We start from the raw sequence: 21642 nt of genomic DNA on the forward strand, positions 1-21642 counted from the left end.
AGTGCCCTCTGCGCGTTTTCTGCGAATTCTTGCGCTCCTTCTTCTGCAGTGTATGCTCGACAATCAGGCAGGCCCACCTCCACGTGGTCCCCCCTGAGCGGGTTCATCTAGGTGAACCCGGCTAAGTGGCCTGCCGCGGGTGTGCAGTGGGGCCAATCTTTGGTGTGTGATTTGCATATTGAATAAAGGCGGGTTGAGGCCCGACCTTAGCCCCACTGTCCTCCCAGAGAGCTGACGGTCTAAGGATGGACTCCTACACAGTTGCGTTCCCTCCAGGAGAGCTCAGATGCCACATCTGCGGGGAACATGTTTCCTCCAGAGAGAAATACCAAAACCACTATCTCAACGACCACCAAACCTCCATTAGTTGGAAGTGTTCAAGGTCGCAGCAGGGGCAGAACCGCCTCACCTTGACAATCTCTCACCGGTTGTAGCCACCTCCTGCGAAGAGGGATCGGCGCCTCTTGGATACTGCGGTCCCACTGATCCGATGCAAGACCCGGGGCCAGATTTGGTCTCTTCTGCGCGTGTGGCCGGGGCCCCCATGGGGCCCATATTGTACGGGCGCTGGACGGACCCAGAGATCATCGCCCTGGCCAGGGCCGAACTCCAGATTAAAGGCCACCTATCGTCAATCAAGAGCTTGCTAAGACCTTCACTACAAGATCTCTCATGTCAATCAGAATGATGAGACATCAGCAGCGTTACCGTGACATCCTGCGAAAGGTTGAGGAGGAGGAAGAGAACGCGGCCTGTAAGCCGACCCATTCCTCAACAACAACGAACTAGACTTGGTTGGCTATCGGAGCCCAGGAATCAACGCCAAGAGGTAGCTCCCTTTGAAAACACACGCGAAATCGCTCCCGTAGGGCAGATGTAGGATTCTTCCAAGTGGTCTAGTATTGTAAAATAATGAACGCTAATCACTAACGAAGAGTACGAGAGAAGTGGGCGGGACAAAGTGGTCTAGTATAGACGTTACCGTGCAAGTGATTCGCGCTTTGCATCCCAGACGCGAACATAATACGTCATATGGAAGTGTTCAGGTTATTTCTGAGATCGAAACAGGCAATTCCAAATACCCCTGCTTCTGGAATCTCATAGTCCACAGCTTGAGGATTGGGATTTCCTGGTTAGCTATGCTATTTCAGTTCCTCTGAGCTAATACGACGAGAGATTTCTAAACCAACGCAAGCAATGTTCGTACAGAACCTGTTCTGCGGAATAATTATTCGCTAGGGCTTATCAGATGCGCACTTTATAATATGACAAAGAACGGCTTTCTACGCTACTTCTGTGTCAACCAAACACTCCCATTTGCCCGAATGCTCTTTGCCATAGTCAAATACTTGTTCTATATTGTGCTGACTGTCGCGTTTGTAAGTTTTGGCTAGGTCTGGAGCCTGCAGTCCCCTGAACACGACTGCGGTCACCTGAAGACGCCCAAACGCATCTGGAGTCAGTTGAAGACGTCGGGTGTCATGTGAAGTTAAGTAAAGACACCCGAGGATGTCAGGAGTCACCAGAATTTACTGGGAGTCACTTGGAGGGAGCTGGAGTCACTCTGAAGACGTTTGGGGTCACGGACGTCTAGAGTCCCCTGAAGTCACTCGAAGTGACCTGAGGACGTCTAAACTCAATTGAGGTCGCATGAAGATGTCTGATCTCACTTGCAGTCGGATGACGTCACGTCAAGTCACCTGAAGGCATCTTGTCTCATATGATGGCGTCGGCAAAACTTGAACTTACCTGAAGACGTCATTAGTAACCTAAAGTCAATGGAAGCCGCCCGAAGACGCGAGGAGTCACCTGACGTCATGTGTAGACGTCTGAAGTCTTTTGAAGTCACCTGAATCTGTCTGAGGGCACCTGAAGACATCTGTAGTCACCTAAAGTCTCCTCAAGGCAGCTGTAGATGCCAGGAGTGAGCTAAAGGGACTCAAAGTAACGTACTTCAAGTCAGCTGGAGTCACTTGACGTTGGCTGTAGTCACCGCAACACGTCAGGGGTCAGCTCAAAGACCTTCCGAGCGAGCTAAGGTCATCGGAAGTCACCTGAAGTTGTCAGGAGTCACATAAAGTTGCTCGAAATCACTTGATGAAGCCTTTCGGGATCCAGGAGAGGTGATCAAAAAATTACCTTGCCCTCGGGCACATTCCTCCAGTATTCTCCCAATATACCCAAAGCTCATTGCCATAGCCTAATATTTTTCTCCATTGTTCTGGCTGTCGCGTTTGTAATTTTTCACTTATGATGTTCTACTTGAAATCTCTTCGAGTCAAAGTGTATCAGGATGCTCTGGTGTACATGCCTATTGAACTGCTGGTATGATAATAGAAAATGTAAAATTGACCTTCTTTGGAGATTGAGAGTTCAAATCCTGCACCAGACGAATTTTTTGCAACAAAAATTGATGTAAATTTTCTTATTCTGCCCTAATTATTTTGCTCTTAGAAGGACCTCGTTTTGACCGAAATCTCAATATAGCCTCCTGAACAGTCGTTTCGTACTTGTTCAGACGCAATATCAATAGAAACAGAGTTAAAAACATCGCTTGGGAGTGGCAACTAACTGCGTAGTACCACGCGCACATCGCCGAATTTCCTTAGTCGGAGAGTGGTAAGTAGACGGAGAGTGGCAAGTGGTCAGAGAGTCTGTGGTGAAGACGCGGGCAAATAGCGGACATCTGAAATCCACCCAGAGCCTCACCCACCACAGGTGTGGAGGCTTACCGACCCAAGTAGTCTCCAGCATGTGCGTGCCTTAAACCACTAGGCTACCCAAGCACCGATCAAAGTGGAACAAATTGGGAATTTTCTGAGAGAAACGACGACGGTGTTTCGAGTTTCAAAACGGATCTGCCAGGAAATGATTTGGTGCCACGTTGTAATACAGACACAAGGGAACCGCATTTCATACAACGTAGATGTCTTTAAGCAGCGAATTTTTACGCGACCTTTCACAAAATGCGTTGCCTATTGGAACCCTGGAATCACCGCCAAGTAGTAGCTCCCTTCGAAAACACACGCGAAATTGCTCCGGTAGGGCAGGTGTAGGATTCTTCCAAGTGGTCTATTATTGTAAAATAATGAACGCTAATCACTAAAGAAGACCACGAGAGAAGTGGGCGGGACAAAGTGATCTAGTATAGACGTTACCGTGCAAGTGATCCGCGCTTCGCATCGCAGACGCGAATATAATATAATACATCATATGGAAGTGTTGTAATTATTTCTGAGATATGTCTCACTGATATCGAAACAGGCAATTCCAAATACCCCATGCTTCTGGAATTTCATAGTCTACAGCTTGAGGATTGGGATTTCCTGGTTAGCTATGCTATTTGAGTTCCTCTGAGCTAATACGACGAGAGATTTCGAAACCAACGCAAGCAATGTTCGTACAGAACCTGTTCTGCGGAATAATTATTCGCTAGGGCTTATCAGATGCGCACTTTATAATATGACAAAGAACGGCTTTCTACGCTACTTCTGTGTCAACCAAACACTTCCATTTGCCCGAATGCTCTTTGCCATAGTCAAATACTTGTTCTATATTGTGCTGACTGTCGCGTTTGTAAGTTTTGGCTATGTCTGGAGCCTGCAGTCCCCTGAACACGACTGCGGTCACCTGAAGACGCCCAAACGCATCTGGAGTCAGTTGAAGACGTTCGGGTGTCATGTGAAGTTAAGTAAAGACACCCGAGGATGTCAGGAGTCACCAGAATTTACTGGGAGTCACTTGGAGGGAGCTGGAGTCACTCTGAAGACGTTTGGGGTCACGCACGTCTGGAGTCGCCTGAAGTCACTCGAAGTGACCTGAGGACGTCTAAACTCAATTGAGGTCGCATGAAGATGTCTGATCTCACTTGCAGTCGGATGACGTCACGTCAAGTCACCTGAAGGCATCTTGTCTCATATGATGGCGTCGGCAAAACTTCAAATTACCTGAAGACGGCATTAGTAACCTAAAGTCAATGGAAGCCGCCCGAAGACGCGAGGAGTCACCTGACATCATGTGTAGACTTCTGAAGTCTTTTGAAGTCACATAAATGTATCTGAGGGCACCTGAAGACATCTATAGTCACCTAAAGTCTCCTCAAGGCAGCTGTAAATGCCAGGAGTGAGCTAAAGGGACTCAAAGTAACGTACTTCAAGTCAGCTGGAATCACTTGACGTTGGCTGTTGTCACCGCAACACGTCAGGGGTCAGCTCAAAGACCTTCCGAGCGAGCTAAGGTCATCTGAAGTCACCTGAAGTTGTCAGGAGTCACATAAAGTTGCTCGAAATCACTTGATGAAGCCTTTCGGGATCCAGGAGAGGTGATAAAAAAATTACCTTGGCCTCGGGCACATTCCTCCAGTATTCTCCCAATATACCCAAAGCTCATTGCCATAGCCTAATATTCTTCTCCATTGTTCTGGCTGTCGCGTTTGTAATTTTTCGCTTATGATGTTCTACTTTAAATATCTTCCAGTCAAAGTGTATCAGGATGCTCTGGTGTACATGCCTATGAACTGCTGGTATGATAATAGAAAATGTAAAATTGACCCTCTTTGGAGATTGAGAGTTCAAATCCTGCACCAGACGAATTTTTTGCAACAAAAATTAATGTAAATTTTCTTATTCTGCCCTAATTATTTTGCTCTTAGAAGGACCTCGTTTTGACCGAAATCTCAATATAGCCTCCTGAACTGTCGTTTCGTACTTGTTCAGACGCAATATCAATAGACACAGAGTTAAAAACATCGCTTGGGAGTGGCAACTAACTGCGTAGTACCACGCGCACATCGCCGAATTTCCTTAGTCGGAGAGTGGTAAGTGGTCGGAGAGTGGCAAGTGGTCAGAGAGTCTGTGGTGAAGACGCGGGCAAATAGCGGACATATTAAATCCACCCAGAGCCTCACCCACCACAGGTGTGGAGGCTTACCGACCCAAGTAGTCTCCAGCATGTGCGTGCCTTAAACCACTAGGCTACCCAAGCACCGATCAAAGTGGAACAAATTGGGAATTTTCTGAGAGAAACGACGACGGTGTTTCGAGTTTCAAAACGGATCTGCCAGGAAATGATTTGGTGCCACGTTGTAATACAGACACAAGGAGAACCGCACTTCATACAACATAGATGTCTTTAAGCAGCGAATTTTTACGCGACCTTTCACAAAATGCGTTGCCTATTGGAGCCCTGGAATCACCGCCAAGTAGTAGCTCCCTTCGAAAACACACGCGAAATTGCTCCGGTAGGGCAGGTGTAGGATTCTTCCAAGTGGTCTATTATTGTAAAATAATGAACGCTAATCACTAAAGAAGAGCACGAGAGAAGTGGGCGGGACAAAGTGATCTAGTATAGACGTTACCATGCAAGAGATCTGCGCTTCGCATCGCAGACGCGAACATAATACATCATATGGAAGTGTTCAAATTATTTCTGAGATATATCTCACTGATGTCGAAACAGGCAATTCCAAATACCCCATGCTTCTGGAATCTCACAGTCTACAGCTTGAGGATTGGGATTTCCTGCTTAGCCATGCTATTTCAGTTCCTCTGAGCTAATACGACGAGAGATTTCGAAACCAACGCAAGCAATGTTCGTACAGAACCTGTTCTGCAGAATAATTATTCGCTAGGGCTTATCAGATGCGCACTTTATAATATGACAAAGAACGGCTTTCCTCGCTACTTCTCTGTCAACCAAACACTCCCATTTGCCCGAATGCTCTTTGCCATAGTCAAATACTTGTTCTATATTGTGCTGACTGTCGCGTTTGTAAGTTTTGGCTATGTCTGGAGCCTGCAGTCCCCTGAAAACGACTGCGGTAACCTGAAGACGCCCAAACGCATCTGGAGTCAGTTGAAGACGTCGGGTGTCATGTGAAGTTAAGTAAAGACACCCGAGGATGTCAGGAGTCACCAGAATTTACTGGGGGTCACTTGGAGGGAGCTGGAGTCACTCTGAAGACGTTTGGGGTCACGCACGTCTGGAGTCCCCTGAAGTCACTCGAAGTGACCCGAGGACGTCTCAATTGAGGTCGCATGAAGATGTCTGATCTCACTTGCAGTCGGATGACGTCACGTCAAGTCACCTGAAGGCATCTTGTCTCATATGATGGCGTCGGCAAAACTTCAAATTACCTGAAGACGGCATTAGTAACCTAAAGTCAATGGAAGCCGCCCGAAGACGCGAGGAGTCACCTGACATCATGTGTAGACTTCTGAAGTCTTTTGAAGTCACATGAATGTGTCTGAGGGCACCTGAAGACACCTCTAGTCACCTAAAGTCTCCTCAAGGCAGCTGTAAAAGCCAGGAGTGAGCTAAAGGGACTCAAAGTAACGTACTTCAAGTCAGCTGGAGTCACTTGACGTTGGCTGTTGTCACCGCAACACGTCAGGGGTCAGCTCAAAGACCTTCCGAGCGAGCTAAGGTCATCGGAAGTCACCTGAAGTTGTCAGGAGTCACATAAAGTTGCTCGAAATCACTTGATGAAGCCTTTCGGGATCCAGGAGAGGTGATAAAAAATTACCTTGCCCTCGGGCACATTCCTCCAGTATTCTCCCAATATACCCAAAGCTCATTGCCATAGCCGAATATTCTTCTCCATTGTTCTGGCTGTCGCGTTTGTAATTTTTCACTTATGATGTTCTACTTTAAATCTCTTCCAGTCAAAGTGTATCAGGATGCTCTGGTGTACATGCCTATTGAACTGCCAGTATGATAATAGAAAATGTAAAATTGACCTTCTTTGGAGATTGAGAGTTCAAATCCTGCACCAGACGAATTTTTTGCAACAAAAATTGATGTAAATTTTCTTATTCTGCCCTAATTATTTTGCTCTTAGAAGGATCTCGTTTTGACCGAAATCTCAATATAGCCTCCTGAACAGTCGTTTCGTACTTGTTCAGACGCAATATCAATAGAAACAGAGTTAAAAACATCGCTTGGGAGTGGCAACTAACTGCGTAGTACCACGCGCACATCGCCGAATTTCCTTAGTCGGAGAGTGGTAAGTAGACGGAGAGTGGCAAGTGGTCAGAGAGTCTGTGGTGAAGACGCGGGCAAATAGCGGACATCTGAAATCCACCCAGAGCCTCACCCACCACAGGTGTGGAGGCTTACCGACCCAAGTAGTCTCCAGCATGTGCGTGCCTTAAACCACTAGGCTACCCAAGCACCGATCAAAGTGGAACAAATTGGGAATTTTCTGAGAGAAACGACGACGGTGTTTCGAGTTTCAAAACGGATCTGCCAGGAAATGATTTGGTGCCACGTTGTAATACAGACACAAGGAGAACCGCACTTCATACAACATAGATGTCTTTAAAGGAACTGTAAAGTGAATTCTAACCCAGGGAAACCTTATGATCTTTTGAAAGTTTAGGAACTGCACATCTCAGTTCCGAAATATTTCTTTTGGAATCGCTGTTTTCTTTGAGTAATCCAATTTCAAAGATTGCATTCGAACGAAAGGCTGAGTACTCCCTCGCAACAACACTGGGTCGGCTCGTGTCGGCTAGCTAGCCTGTGGCTACTTTCGGCTTAGTCATCCGCGTCCGGGTTTGCGGCAAAACCGAAAGTGTTTTGGGAGACGCGCCCTGCGATGTCCAGCTTACCAAACCTGAGTGCCCTCGAGCTTCGGATACTCGAACGGTCACGCCGGCAAAACTTCTGTTCGTATGACAGCACGCCGGAGAGTCAACACGACACGATGCCATCCGCGGAGTCGTCGACGGAGGACGAATTGCCTCCATCGCCGTCGCCTGACCGCGTTGGGAACAGTCTTTGGTTAATTACATGTGCAATGAAACCGTTGAGAGGGTCACAGTGGAAATTCCGTATTGTTTCTTCATGTTCAGGTGTACGTGCGGCAAATGTGTACCGATGCCGACAGCAGAGGAATGCCTTTGTTGCCGCGAAGTGAACGAGGCGGTACAGAAGCAACGCAGCGGTTGCATAGCAAGAAATGAGTATTTTGAGATACTGTGCCTGGACACTGAGGTGCTCCAGGTGTCCTACTGCTATGTGAGAGAAAGCGACGACTACGCCGTTATCCGGAACAGCGAAGTAAACAAGTGAGTTCATTCACGTGCGCGTTCAGTTTCTGTTATCAGAAACTTACATGTCATAATTTATACCTGCCTATGGAACATGCAGGAAGTTTAGGTACGTCGCCTACAGGCAGTTGACCAGGTGGCTCTGGGGACCGTTAGGAAAACACTGCAGGAAGGTCCTCCCAGCATGTGCTGTACATGCCATAAGGGACAATTTTCCTTCCGAACTGTACAAAGGCTTTCGCCTTCCTGATGTGTGATGCAGTAGGTGTTCTCTGACAATGTGTGTGTTCATTCCCTTTCACTGAGGTGAAACTTTCATTTTTCTTTCAGGTGTTTGTGGACAGTATTCAATGTGTGCACCGTAGACAGGTACACAGGATGGTTTGGTCGTGAAAACTGCAAAATCACAACACTATCCCTTTGACACAGAATACTGGGCCAGGCACATACCCTACTGTAGTAACCCAACAGCCACTACACAGTAAAATACAGTCTACAAACAACGAAGAATGTAAACATTGCTTTATTGAAAGAACACATGAACGATACCAGGAAACAGACACAAGATGTATATCAATTTGCTATAGTTTCACTTCCCACCGATCAGTAACAAATGAATGCATGATGTTTTCCTTTTCAGTACATAGATGTGTGCTACAAACGTGTCCTAGTCCATAAGCTCTACAGGAGTACCCACGTAAGTCCATGACTTCTTTATTAGTATAAGAAGAGCCTCAGGTTGGGACATGCCAGTGACATCAACATAGGCTTTTCTTCAGACGCATCCCTGTCATCATTGGCTCCACAAGCATGTAAGGAAAAATTGTACACCTTCTTTATGCACATTCATCTTTGCAACCCTTTCTCTATTTCTAATTATAAATTTTTTATGGTTTCCTTAATAGCTGCCCAATTCCTATGTAGATTTGTACAGCTACAAAGGCAGAATAAATACGACTTTCAACAGCTGCATCTGCATATTACTTCTGCACTCATGAATGCCCTGCCAAAAAGAAAGAGAAGTATGTTAGGAAATGCACGTTTGCCATGTGACACACCTGTTCGCAGCCGTGTGGCCATGCCATAGGCCACGGACTTCATATAGGCTACTTATCCTTCGCTTTTGTCATCCTACCCCGTTGCATACAGTGTATGGCGTGGTTGTTGGCACACCATGCTGGAACCTGGCCACCAGAAAAATTGCCAAGGCAAATGTATCTCAGCTGTTCCAAGGACAGTAGCATCTTCAATCAGAGAGTTAGATATCGAGCAGTGCAAAGTAACCAGGATACCTCAAATGAAGAGCCTACAAGGATGGCCAAACACTCCCTGATGGCCAGTGTCATATCCCATCCTGTAAAACTTCCGTGATGGAGACTAGGTCTGCATTCAGGCTGAAATGACACAGGGCTTCATTACTGGTTCACATTTTATGGAGCTTTTGGGGCTATGAATACAGCGTAAAGCTTTCGGGAATTTTTTTCTAGGTTTGTGGAGCACAAAGAGAATAAACAAACATGTGCTCTGAATTTATGCAAATTTGAGTAGAAGGACTTCCAGTACGGTAAATTCAGGGAGAAATCAGGCTCAGTCACTCAAACTAACAAGTACTAACTAAACTAACAGGTTGTACCTGTTCGGTCCAAACAACTGCATCTACATGTGACTGCATCTGCCGCCAAACAAATTACTTAACAAGGCATGTTAGAATGTACACATCCATATACAGTATGAGCCTACTGCACTGTGTGTGTAGTTATTGGTACTTCCCTCTTATATTTGAAACGAAGGCAGGTCATTGTGGGCAATCAAGTATTTGCAAGTAGGCTTCATTTGACTGCTAAAGCTTGCGTCATGGGAGTGGTCAGCTGAAAGATCACACAAATGATATTGCTAGAGAACACGTACATGAAGTGATGAATGAACATTACCTCATTCTCATGGTTGGAGGGCTTTTTGTCTCACTCAGGCTAAGTTCCAGTTAGAGGCACATGTCACGGCAGCAGTCAGCTAAAAATAAAAAATTATACTGCTACGAGAACCCATGAAGTGATGAAAGAACAGTACCTCATTCTCATGGATGGAGGGGCTTTTTGTCTCACTCAGGCTAAGTTCCAGTTAGAGGCACGTCATTCCAGGAGTCAGCTAGAAAATCACAAAGTTATACTGCTACGAGAACCCATGAAGTGATGAAAAAACAGTACCTCATTCTCATGGATGGAGGGGCTTTTTGTCTCACTCAGGCTAAGTTCCAGTTAGAGGCACGTCATTCCAGCAGTCAGCTAGAAAATCACAAAGTTATACTGCTACGAGAACCCATGAAGTGATGAAAAAACAGTACCTCATTCTCATGGATGGAGGGGCTTTTTTTCTCAATCAGGCTAAGTTCCAGTTAGAGGCACGTCATTCCAGCAGTCAGCTAGAAAATCACAAAGTTATACTGCTACGAGAACCCATGAAGTGATGAAAAAACAGTACCTCATTCTCATGGATGGAGGGGCTTTTTTTCTCAATCAGGCTAAGTTCCAGTTAGAGGCACGTCATTCCAGCAGTCAGCTAGAAAATCACAAAGTTATACTGCTACGAGAACCCATGAAGTGATGAAAAAACAGTACCTCATTCTCATGGATGGAGGGGCTTTTTTTCTCACTCAGGCTAAGTTCCAGTTAGAGGCACGTCATTCCAGCAGTCAGCTAGAAAATCACAAAGTTATACTGCTACGAGAACCCATGAAGTGATGAAAAAACAGTACCTCATTCTCATGGATGGAGGGGCTTTTTGTCTCACTCACACTAAGTTCCAGTTAGAGGCACGTCATTCCAGCAGTCAGCTAGAAAATCACAAAGTTATACTGCTACGAGAACCCATGAAGTGATGAAAAAACAGTACTTCATTCTCATGGTTGGAGGGGCTTTTTTTCTCAATCAGGCTAAGTTCCAGTTAGAGGCACGTCATTCCAGCAGTCAGCTAGAAAATCACAAAGTTATACTGCTACGAGAACCCATGAAGTGATGAAAAAACAGTACCTCATTCTCATGGATGGAGGGGCTTTTTTTCTCAATCAGGCTAAGTTCCAGTTAGAGGTACATGTCATGGCAGCAGTCAGCTAGAAAATCACAAAGTTATACTGCTACGAGAACCCATGAAGTGATGAAAAAACAGTACCTCATTCTCATGGATGGAGGGGCTTTTTTTCTCAATCAGGCTAAGTTCCAGTTAGAGGCACATGTCATGGCAGCAGTCAGCTAGAAAATCACAAAGTTATGCTGCTACGAGAACCCATGAAGTGATGAATGGACATTACCTCACTCTGTTGGGAACCGCAGCATTCTTCTAGCTATCAGGACCTCCTTTGGTTGCCGTTCGTACTGTGCAGTCATCGGTGCAGGCTCAGGGCTTTTGCAGGCTGCTACCATTTCACTGTAGCTCAGATCTTGGCAAGTTGTCATTGCTTCCCTCAAAAGATGGTCTACATACCCTGCCAAGAAAAGGAAATATGGTCATGCCTAAATCTCTTCCCTACACTATGTATACTAAAACGAAACCCACTATGTGTCGCTTTTGTCTTCATGGTAGAAAGTACTTCCGTGCCCTTTTTCGTCTTAACTAGCTTTCTCCTGTACATCAGACCACCATCCTTTCGACGTGCAAGTGGGCGGTCAGCATTTTCATTAAAATGCAGGATAGCGATTTGCGTCCTAGGTTCATGCACAGACACAGGGAAAAAATGGCACTATCAGTAACAGTGAAACAAGTATCATATGTGCCAAAGTTTGCGGTACCTGTCTGAATCATGATAATAACATTAATAATATACAGTTCAAGTGATGCTTGAAATAAATAAATAAAAAAAAATCGTACACTGAGTGTTACACACCTTGCACGCATAACTTTTGGAGTGTATGCCGTTGATTTGGGAGCAAATTTCAGAAGCAAGGAGTGGAAGGATTCCAGGCCTGATGTTTGCCCCACTGTAGAGAGCTGTTCAATATCCTTCAGTAGCCTTTTGTCTAACACTATCTTGCACAGCTTTATGTAAACAACAGTGCCTGCATGTTTGACGTATAAAGTGAGAACACCATGCACACATTAGTCAATATGGGCTAGAAAGCAAATGTACTCTCACGCCCTCCAATTACCAGGCTGCAGCCAGGGTCTCCGGTCGCCAAGGTCACCGTGGAGGCAACGGTTGTATGGTCCGTCATGGCTGTCATGGATGTTGATAACATGCCGGGTCAAACCTAGATGCATTATCTCTTAGTTAATATACACTGTCTCCTGAATGACGATACAGTTCATTAGGGTACGTAAGCTCGTACTTCTCCACATGCTAAGCAGAAACTCTGTATTCCCCTCAGAGTTGCCACTACACCAGTAAAGGTGGTTACAAATATGCTGCACCCATGGTTTTAGGGCAGCACATGCACGGGAATTGGCTGCAGCTTCAAGCTTTTTCTTCATCCCTGCATTACAAGATCTTCTTGTGAGCTACATCGCCCATAAGCATTTTGAAGCTTGGCAATTGTATGACGCAACTGGTTATCATAAGCAATTATGATCTAGTTCTTGTTACCTTTTACAACATGCCAGATGTCGAATCCATGGACAATGGTTGGCTCATTCTCACGCATGTGCTTTCGGACAGAAGGATGGCGATCAGTAGTTATAGATGCAACTGTAATGCCCTTGCACTTCACTTCGTCCAGGCACCTTATGAACCCGGCCTCTTCCATGTGGCTGCTGGATCTAATATCTTCTGACTGGTGCAGATGAGATATGTTCAGGAATATTGCAATAAAATAACATTTAGCGAGCTGACAGAACTCACCTCCCCGACCTGAATTTGCACAGAGTTGATGATCTTCTGTGATGCTGCATCCATAAAGCTGTATGTGAGGCACTTAGCAGAGTGCCCAGGGGAGTCACACCTGCCATCACCCAAAAGGTCCACGTTCCTGTCTTGAAGTGACGAGAGCAGGCATTCTCTTTCTGTAGTCGAGACCTATCATAGTGGATCAAAGGAAGCGATGACGTGAATAAGAATGAATTCACTGCATTCGTTATTCTGTTGACATTGTGGCTGGAAGATTATTGTAACAGGAAATTCAAGCGCACGAAGTATGTATGATTTCTAATACCAGTCTATGCTCCGCAATATGGCCGTGAATTCTGATAGTCCTACCTGTGTCACGGCAGGGAGTAGGCACCCTCTCTGGTAGGTGTTGTATGCTACCTTCGAGATCACCTGAACATTAATTGACTCGAGTAACCGGAGAACCTGCTCGAAAGCAAATACACGGTGTGATTTGAATCTGTGTCAACATAACAGCCTATGAGTACTTGCCTTGGTTGCACTAGCCCCACTGAAAAGTATTGCGCCAGACAGCAAGATGTTTCCTGCAGCCATCCTGTTCACCTCTGGCTGGCTTTTCCAAGATAAAGTGTGCTCACTTGGGCACTCAGCTTTTACGGTGAGAAGTGTCCCTCGAACCTCTGTGCCCACTTTGCACGCCGCACCGCAAGTCCTGCATTTCTCGAACAGTTCTAACAATGGAGCTTCAAATACGATGTACTTCTTCCGATCAATTGGTGAAGCAGAGGGCACACCACTGCAAAGTGGAAGAGCTTTTAGTATGTCTCTGCAAACTTGTATGAGCAGGCTATGTACCATTCAAAACTGTCGTCTTCAGATATGCGGAATGACTCATCGGCTGGCTCCATCACTGGTGAAGACATAGTCGTATCATGCACCTGTAAGGAATGCGGACGTTCAAATTTTCTGTGTAGTCACGTCTGTGTAGTGTCAGAGAGCACTCCTGCTCGGACTCCAACGGAGTCTGCAGTATTTCATAAATAAAGTAAAATAAATAAATAACACAGATAAAACGGTTAAAAAGCAAGCGAGCTGTTGGCTAAGATCCATGACGAAAACCCGAGACTGGGAAAAAGACGAAAAACAGACGACACAACACAAAGTCTCAAACACAGCTAAAGTTTAATCGACAACCGCACACTTTTAACACATCAGGTGGGGGAGGAGGGACAGTGCAAAAGGCTCGCCAAAGCAGGGCCGAAGGTCACAGACGCTTTGCTGACACAGTTCCCAGCCCCCAAAATTGACAACGTTTCACTCAAAAGCCTCCGACTGAGGTCGGTCTCCCTGGCCTTGACAAAGGTCTCTTCCCATATGGGAGAACAATTAAAGCAAACTTTGAGATGCTTTGCCAATTCCGATGACTGGTCCTCATTTGTCACCTTCGAAGCGTGCTCCCGGAGCCTGTCATTCAAGCAACGTTTCGTTTGGCCGATATAGAAAAAACCGCAAGCAAGAGGTATCTGATACACCACATTTGACTGGCATTGTACATAGCTATTTTTATGCGATTTACAAACTTTGTCACGCTTCTGGAAAGGACAGAGAGCATCAAGTCTAAAGCAGTTTTTAAAAACAACCCGGACACCAAACTTTTTTGCTGCAGCAAGGATGTTATGTGAGACATTGTGAAAATAAGGGATCGCAACACGAATCTCATTATCAGTGAAAAGTGGGACACAAGGGGAAATTAATCTGCTAAAAACAGACTCAAGAGCGCTAAACAGCATTGCATTAGAATAGCCTGCGAGCCGCAGACGATCACACTGAAAGTCTAAAGAAATACACAACTGATGTACACATGACTTCCTCAAAGTGCTAGACAGGAGGCCCGTGACAACACCACGTTTTACATTCTTTGAATGACAACTGCTAGCGGGTAAAAGTGGCTTAGGAGCCAATTTTTCATACGACCAACACAAAGAAGGTGTTAGCAAGAGCCTCACATCAAGGAACTGTAGTACAGCATTGGTCGGGTGTTCAACAGTGAAGGACAACTCAGGGGATGTCGCTCTTATCAAACGCTCACAGGCGGAAATATCATCTTCAAAAGTAGAGAGCAGCAGCAAATCGTCTACAAACCGCCTAACAAGCAGTTGAGCACGGGGAACTGTCGACAGATATGATGTAACAGCATTATCAACAGTAGACGAGTAAATCTCTGACAACACAGGTGCGATGGCCGAACCAATGCAAACCCCCGTTTTTTGAATGAACAGACCCTTATCAATGCGAACAGCAGACGATCTCAGATAAAGCTCTAAAACACGCAAGAAACCTGACACAGCAATACCTGCTTTTGATTGGAAATGGACCAACTGTCTAGCACTTTGAGGAAGTCATGTGTACATCAGTTGTGTATTTCTTTAGACTTTCAGTGTGATCGTCTGCGGCTCGCAGGCTATTCTAATGCAATGCTGTTTAGCGCTCTTGAGTCTGTTTTTAGCAGATTAATTTCCCCTTGTGTCCCACTTGTCACTGATAATGAGATTCGTGTTGCGATCCCTTATTTTCACAATGTCTCACATAACATCCTTGCTGCAGCAAAAAAGTTTGGTGTCCGGGTTGTTTTTAAAAACTGCTTTAGACTTGATGCTCTCTGTCCTTTCCAGAAGCGTGACAAAGTTTGTAAATCGCATAAAAATAGCTATGTACAATGCCAGTCAAATGTGGTGTATCAGATACCTCTTGCTTGCGGTTTTTTCTATATCGGCCAAACGAAACGTTGCTTGAATGACAGGCTCCGGGAGCACGCTTCGAAGGTGAAAAATGAGGACCAGTCATCGGAATTGGCAAAGCATCTCAAAGTTTGCTTTAATTGTTCTCCCATATGGGAAGAGACCTTTGTCAAGGCCAGGGAGACCGACCTCAGTCGGAGGCTTTTGAGTGAAACGTTGTGGGGGCTGGGAACTGTGTCAGCAAAACGTCTGTGACCTTCGGCCCTGCTTTGGCGAGCCTTTTGCACTGTCCCTCCTCCCCCACCTGATGTGTTAAAAGTGTGCGGTTGTCGATTAAACTTTAGCTGTGTTTGAGACTTTGTGTTGTGTCGTCTGTTTTTTGTCTTTTTCCCAGTCTCGGGTTTTCGTCATAAATAAATAAATAAATTTTAAATGAAACAAATGCATGCCCTACCTCTGGGCATGATGGTGTACGGACAATAGGTGTTGAAACCATCACTGGAGACATGTTGACAGGTGTTGACGGTGAATGATCCGTTTGCGTGCTTTCACTTCTGACTTCCACTTTCTCGTCCGCTATGATGGAAACCTGTGTCGCTGATATAAATGAAGTATACAGTCAGTGTTTACCACACAATTTATTTCATACTCACATTCTGAAAACACTGTAGGTCTACAGTATGTGTGATCGCACTCTGGGAGACTAGCTTCATTTGCAGTAACACGCTGTGAAATTGAGATAACTATATTTCCCTTTGTTCTTCACCAACCACTGTTCTCTACTCATAGACACCTACGTTAGAATTGCTACCAGCCGATGTAGTGACCAATGTGCAGTCATCTGCCGTGGGTACTGCTACAATCATGCACAGATTGCTAAAATCACTGTTATCAGCCTGCAATCATAGGAACACAGCAACGTCAAATTTTCACTGGTCAGTCACGAGTCAAAGCTCCAGCTCTACAGCAAAACCTACCAGAAACCACTCCTGCGACGGGTCAGGGCCACTGCTCGTCTGTTCAAGGAGGAATGTTTTGAATACAACTGTAGTCAATGATTCGTTTGGTACATAACGCAGCGTACGCATCACAAGTCAGTTTCAATTTAGTCAACCAATTATTCATATATGTATCAGTAAATACATACCTCGTGTGCACTGATGTTCGCGTCGTCACACGTCCGCGCAAGGAGAAACACTGGTGTTGGGACTGCGGTCGGTTTGAGACGTCTTCGACCGTCCGCTGTTACCACTTCGTACGACTCGTCAGAGAAATGCGTTGAACAGATACGGCCCGAATCACGAATGTCCTGGCCAAGCGCTTCGAACCACTTTCGTTTTCTCACATTATCCCTTGGAATCTTGTGGTACACAACATCCCTTGTCGAAAGAGCACGGTTGGTGCATCCCCGAACATTACAGTAGATACCTGGCATTGCTGTCAGGTGAAGTTCTGCTCAATTTCGGCTGGAAAAAAACTTTTTTCACGCACAAACCTCGCCAGACACAATTTACGCTGCGCGATATGGTTGGGAGGAGAGCAAATAGGGGGCGCCGACAGTATTTTTGGATACTGCTTCTTCGATATTTAGAAGAATTGTCCCGGTAATTCTTGTGATTCTCAAAATAGCGCTTACTAGTAATTAGTAACCGGTCATAAGTTCATCGTATAATAATTAAGTAGCACGTGACTGGAGTACTCCCATCATGACTTTTTTAGCTGTTGTGGTGCGCGACCTACCGTCCGATTTAACTTTTCTAACTTATTTTGTGTAATAACTAACGCGCTTTCAACGCTTAGCCTCTGTGTGGAGCATCACACGGGCAAACACTACCAGGTCGCACACAGAAACAGGGGGGTCAAATTTCACTTTACAGTTCCTTTAAGCAGCGAATTTTTACGCGACCTTTCACAAAATACGTTGGCTATTGGAGCCCTGGAATCAACGCCAAGTAGTAGCTCCCTTCGAAAACACACGGGAAATTGCTCCGGTAGGGCAGGTGTAGGATTCTTCCAAGTGGTCTATTATTGTAAAATAATGAACGCTAATCACTAAAGAAGAGTACGAGAGAAGTGGGCGGGACAAAGTGGTCTAGTATAGACGTTACCGTGCAAGTGATCCGCAATTCGCATCGCAGACGCGAATATAATATAATACATCATATGGAAGTGTTCAAATTATTTCTGAGATATATCTCACTGATATCGAAACAGGCAATTCCAAATACCCCATGCTTCTGGAATCTCATAGTCTACAGCTTGAGGATTGGGATTTCCTGGCTAGCCATGCTATTTCAGTTCCTCTGAGCTAATACGACGAGAGATTTCGAAACCAACGCAAGCAATGTTCGTACAGAACCTGTTCTGCGGAATAACTATTCGCTAGGGCTTATCAGATGCGCACTTTATAATATGACAAAGAACGGCTTTCTTCGCTACTTCTGTGTCAACCAAACACTCCTATTTGCTCGAATGCTCTTTGCCATAGTCAAATACTTGTTCTATATTGTGCTGACTGTCGCGTTTGTAAGCTTTGGCTATGTCTGGAGCCTGCAGTCCCCTGAAAACGACTGCGGTAACCTGAAGACGCCCAAACGCATCTGGAGTCAGTTGAGGACGTCGGGTGTCATGTGAAGTTAAGTAAAGACACCCGAGGATGTCAGGAGTCACCAGAATTTACTGGGAGTCACTTGGAGGGAGCTGGAGTCACTCTGAAGACGTTTGGGGTCACGCACGTCTGGAGTCCCCTGAAGTCACTCGAAGCGACCCGAGGACGTCTAAACTCAATTGAGGTCGCATGAAGATGTCTGATCTCACTTGCAGTCGGATGACGTCACGTCAAGTCACCTGAAGGCATCTTGTCTCATATGATGGCGTCGGCAAAACTTCAACTTACCTGAAGACGTCATTAGTAACCTAAAGTCAATGGAAGCCGCCCGAAGACGCGAGGAGTCACCTGACGTCATGTGTAGACGTCTGAAGTCTTTTGAAGTCACCTGAATGTGTCTGAGGGCACCTGAAGACATCTGTAGTCACCTAAAGTCTCCTCAAGGCAGCTGTAGATGCCAGGAGTGAGCTAAAGGGACTCAAAGTAACGTACTTCAAGTCAGCTGGAGTCACTTGACGTTGGCTGTGGTCACCGCAACACGTCAGGGGTCAGCTCAAAGATCTTCCGAGCGAGCTAAGGTCATCGGAAGTCACCTGAAGTTGTCAGGAGTCACATAAAGTTGCTCGAAATCACTTGATGAAGCCTTTCGGGATCCAGGAGAGGTGATCAAAAAATTACCTTGCCCTCGGGCACATTCCTCCAGTATTCTCACAATATACCCAAAGCTCATTGCCATAGCCTAATATTTTTCTCCATTGTTCTGGCTGTCGCGTTTGTAATTTTTCACTTATGATGTTCTACTTGAAATCTCTTCGAGTCAAAGTGTATCAGGATGCTCTGGTGTACATGCCTATTGAACTGCTGGTATGATAATAGAAAATGTAAAATTGACCTTCTTTGGAGATTGAGAGTTCAAATCCTGCACCAGACGAATTTTTTGCAACAAAAATTGATGTAAATTTTCTTATTCTGCCCTAATTATTTTGCTCTTAGAAGGACCTCGTTTTGACCGAAATCTCAATATAGCCTCCTGAACAGTCGTTTCGTACTTGTTCAGACGCAATATCAATAGAAACAGAGTTAAAAACATCGCTTGGGAGTGGCAACTAACTGCGTAGTACCACGCGCACATCGCCGAATTTCCTTAGTCGGAGAGTGGTAAGTGGTCGGAGAGTGTAAGTGGTCAGAGAGTCTGTGGTGAAGACGCGGGCAAATAGCGGACATCTTAAATCCACCCAGAGCCTCACCCACCACAGGTGTGGAGGCTTACCGACCCAAGTAGTCTCCAGCATGTGCGTGCCTTAAACCACTAGGCTACCCAAGCACCGATCAAAGTGGAACAAATTGGGAATTTTCTGAGAGAAACGACGACGGTGTTTCGAGTTTCAAAACGGATCTGCCAGGAAATGATTTGGTGCCACGTTGTAATACAGACACAAGGGAACCGCATTTCATACAACATAGATGTCTTTAAGCAGCGAATTTTTACGCGACCTTTCACAAAATGCGTTGGCTATTGGAGCCCTGGAATCAACGCCAAGTAGTAGCTCCCTTCGAAAACACACGCGAAATTGCTCCGGTAGGGCAGGTGTAGGATTCTTCCAAGTGGTCTATTATTGTAAAATAATGAACGCTAATCACTTAAGAAGAGTACGAGAGAAGTGGGCGGGACAAAGGGGTCTAGTATAGACGTTACCGTGCAAGTGATCCGCGCTTCGCATCGCAGACGCGAATATAATATAATACATCATATGGAAGTGTTGAAATTATTTCTGAGATATGTCTCACTGATATCGAAACAGGCAATTCCAAATACCCCATGCTTCTGGAATCTCATAGCCTACAGCTTGAGGGTTGGGATTTCCTGGTTAGCTATGCTATTTCAGTTCCTCTGAGCTAATACGACGAGAGATTTCGAAACCAACGCAAGCAATGTTCGTACAGAACCTGTTCTGCGGAATAATTATTCGCTAGGGCTTATCAGATGCGCACTTTATAATATGACAAAGAACGGCTTTCTACGCTACTTCTGGATCAACCAAACACCCCCATTTGCCCGAATGCTCTTTGCCATAGTCAAATACTTGTTCTATATTGTGCTGACTGTCGCGTTTGTAAGGTTTGGCTAGGTCTGGAGCCTGCAGTCCCCTGCACACGACTGCGGTCCCCTGAAGACGCCCAAACGCATCTGGAGTCAGTTGAAGACGTCGGGTGTCATGTGAAGTTAAGTAAAGACACCCGAGGATGTCAGGAGTCACCAGAATTTACTGGGAGTCACTTGGAGGGAGCTGGAGTCACTCTGAAGACGGACGTTTGGGGTCACGCACGTCTGGAGTCCCCTGAAGTCACTCGAAGTGACCTGAGGACGTCTAAACTCAATTGAGGTCGCATGAAGATGTCTGATCTCACTTGCAGTCGGATGACGTCACGTCAAGTCACCTGAAGGCATCTTGTCTCATATGATGGCGTCGGCAAAACTTCAACTTACCTGAAGACGTCATTAGTAACCTAAAGTCAATGGAAGCCGCCCGAAGACTTGAGGAGTCACCTGACGTCATGTGTAGACGTCTGAAGTCTTTTGAAGTCACCTGAATGTGTCTGAGGGCACCTGAAAACATCTGTAGTCACCTAAAGTCTCCTCAAGGCAGCTGTAGATGCCAGGAGTGAGCTGAAGGGACTCAAAGTAACGTACTTCAAGTCAGCTGGAGTCACTTGACGTTGGCTGTAGTCACCGCAACACGTCAGGGGTCAGCTCAAAGACCTTCCGAGCGAGCTAAGGTCATCGGAAGTCACCTGAAGTTGTCAGAAGTCACATAAAGTTGCTCGAAATCACTTGATGAAGCCTTTCGGGATCCAGGAGAGGTGATCAAAAAATTACCTTGCCCTCGGGCACATTCCTCCAGTATTCTCCCAATATACCCAAAGCTCATTGCCATAGCCTAATATTTTTCCCCATTGTTCTGGCTGTCGCGTTTGTAATTTTTCACTTATGATGTTCTAATTTAAATCTCTTCGAGTCAAAGTGCATCAGGATGCTCTGGTGTACATGCCTATTGAACTGCTGGTATGATAATTGAAAATGTAAAATTGACCTGCTTTGGAGATTGAGAGTTCAAATCCTGCACCAGACGAATTTTTTGCAACAAAAATTAATGGAAATTTTCTTATTCTGCCCTAATTATTTTGCTCTTAGGAGGATCTCGTTTGGACCGAAATCTCAATATAGCCTCCTGAACAGTCGTTTCGTACTTGTTCAGACGCAATATCAATAGAAACAGAGTTAGAAACATCGCTTGGGAGTGGCAACTAACTGCGTAGTACCACGCGCACATCGCCGAATTTCTTTAGTCGGAGAGTGGTAAGTGGTCGGAGAGTGGTAAGTGGTCAGAGAGTCTGTGGTGAAGACGCGGGCAAATAGCGGACATCTTAAAT

At 45.5% G+C, this 21642-nt stretch overlaps 3 long non-coding RNA genes across 3 annotated transcripts; all 3 read right to left on the bottom strand.

Moving 5' to 3' along the window:
• Positions 1-9632: 9632 nt before the first annotated feature.
• On the bottom strand, positions 9633-10875 carry LOC135399437 (uncharacterized). Its single transcript, XR_010424261.1, has 8 exons — positions 10804-10875; positions 10667-10744; positions 10530-10607; positions 10393-10470; positions 10256-10333; positions 10119-10196; positions 9983-10061; positions 9633-9919 (listed from the first exon to the last, which is right to left on the bottom strand). It is a non-coding gene; the product is annotated as an uncharacterized LOC135399437 (long non-coding RNA).
• Positions 10876-12111: 1236 nt separating this feature from the next.
• On the bottom strand, positions 12112-12641 carry LOC135399438 (uncharacterized). The gene is made up of 3 exons (XR_010424262.1): positions 12625-12641; positions 12371-12514; positions 12112-12292 (listed from the first exon to the last, which is right to left on the bottom strand). It is a non-coding gene; the product is annotated as an uncharacterized LOC135399438 (long non-coding RNA).
• A 247-nt stretch (positions 12642-12888) lies between these two features.
• LOC135399439 (uncharacterized) lies at positions 12889-13613 on the bottom strand. The gene is made up of 3 exons (XR_010424263.1): positions 13396-13613; positions 13234-13329; positions 12889-13053 (listed from the first exon to the last, which is right to left on the bottom strand). It is a non-coding gene; the product is annotated as an uncharacterized LOC135399439 (long non-coding RNA).
• Between the last annotated feature and the right edge of the window lie 8029 nt (positions 13614-21642).

This window comes from Ornithodoros turicata, chromosome 7 (assembly GCF_037126465.1).
Source record: "Ornithodoros turicata isolate Travis chromosome 7, ASM3712646v1, whole genome shotgun sequence".
NCBI classification, from domain to species: domain Eukaryota; kingdom Metazoa; phylum Arthropoda; class Arachnida; order Ixodida; family Argasidae; genus Ornithodoros; species Ornithodoros turicata.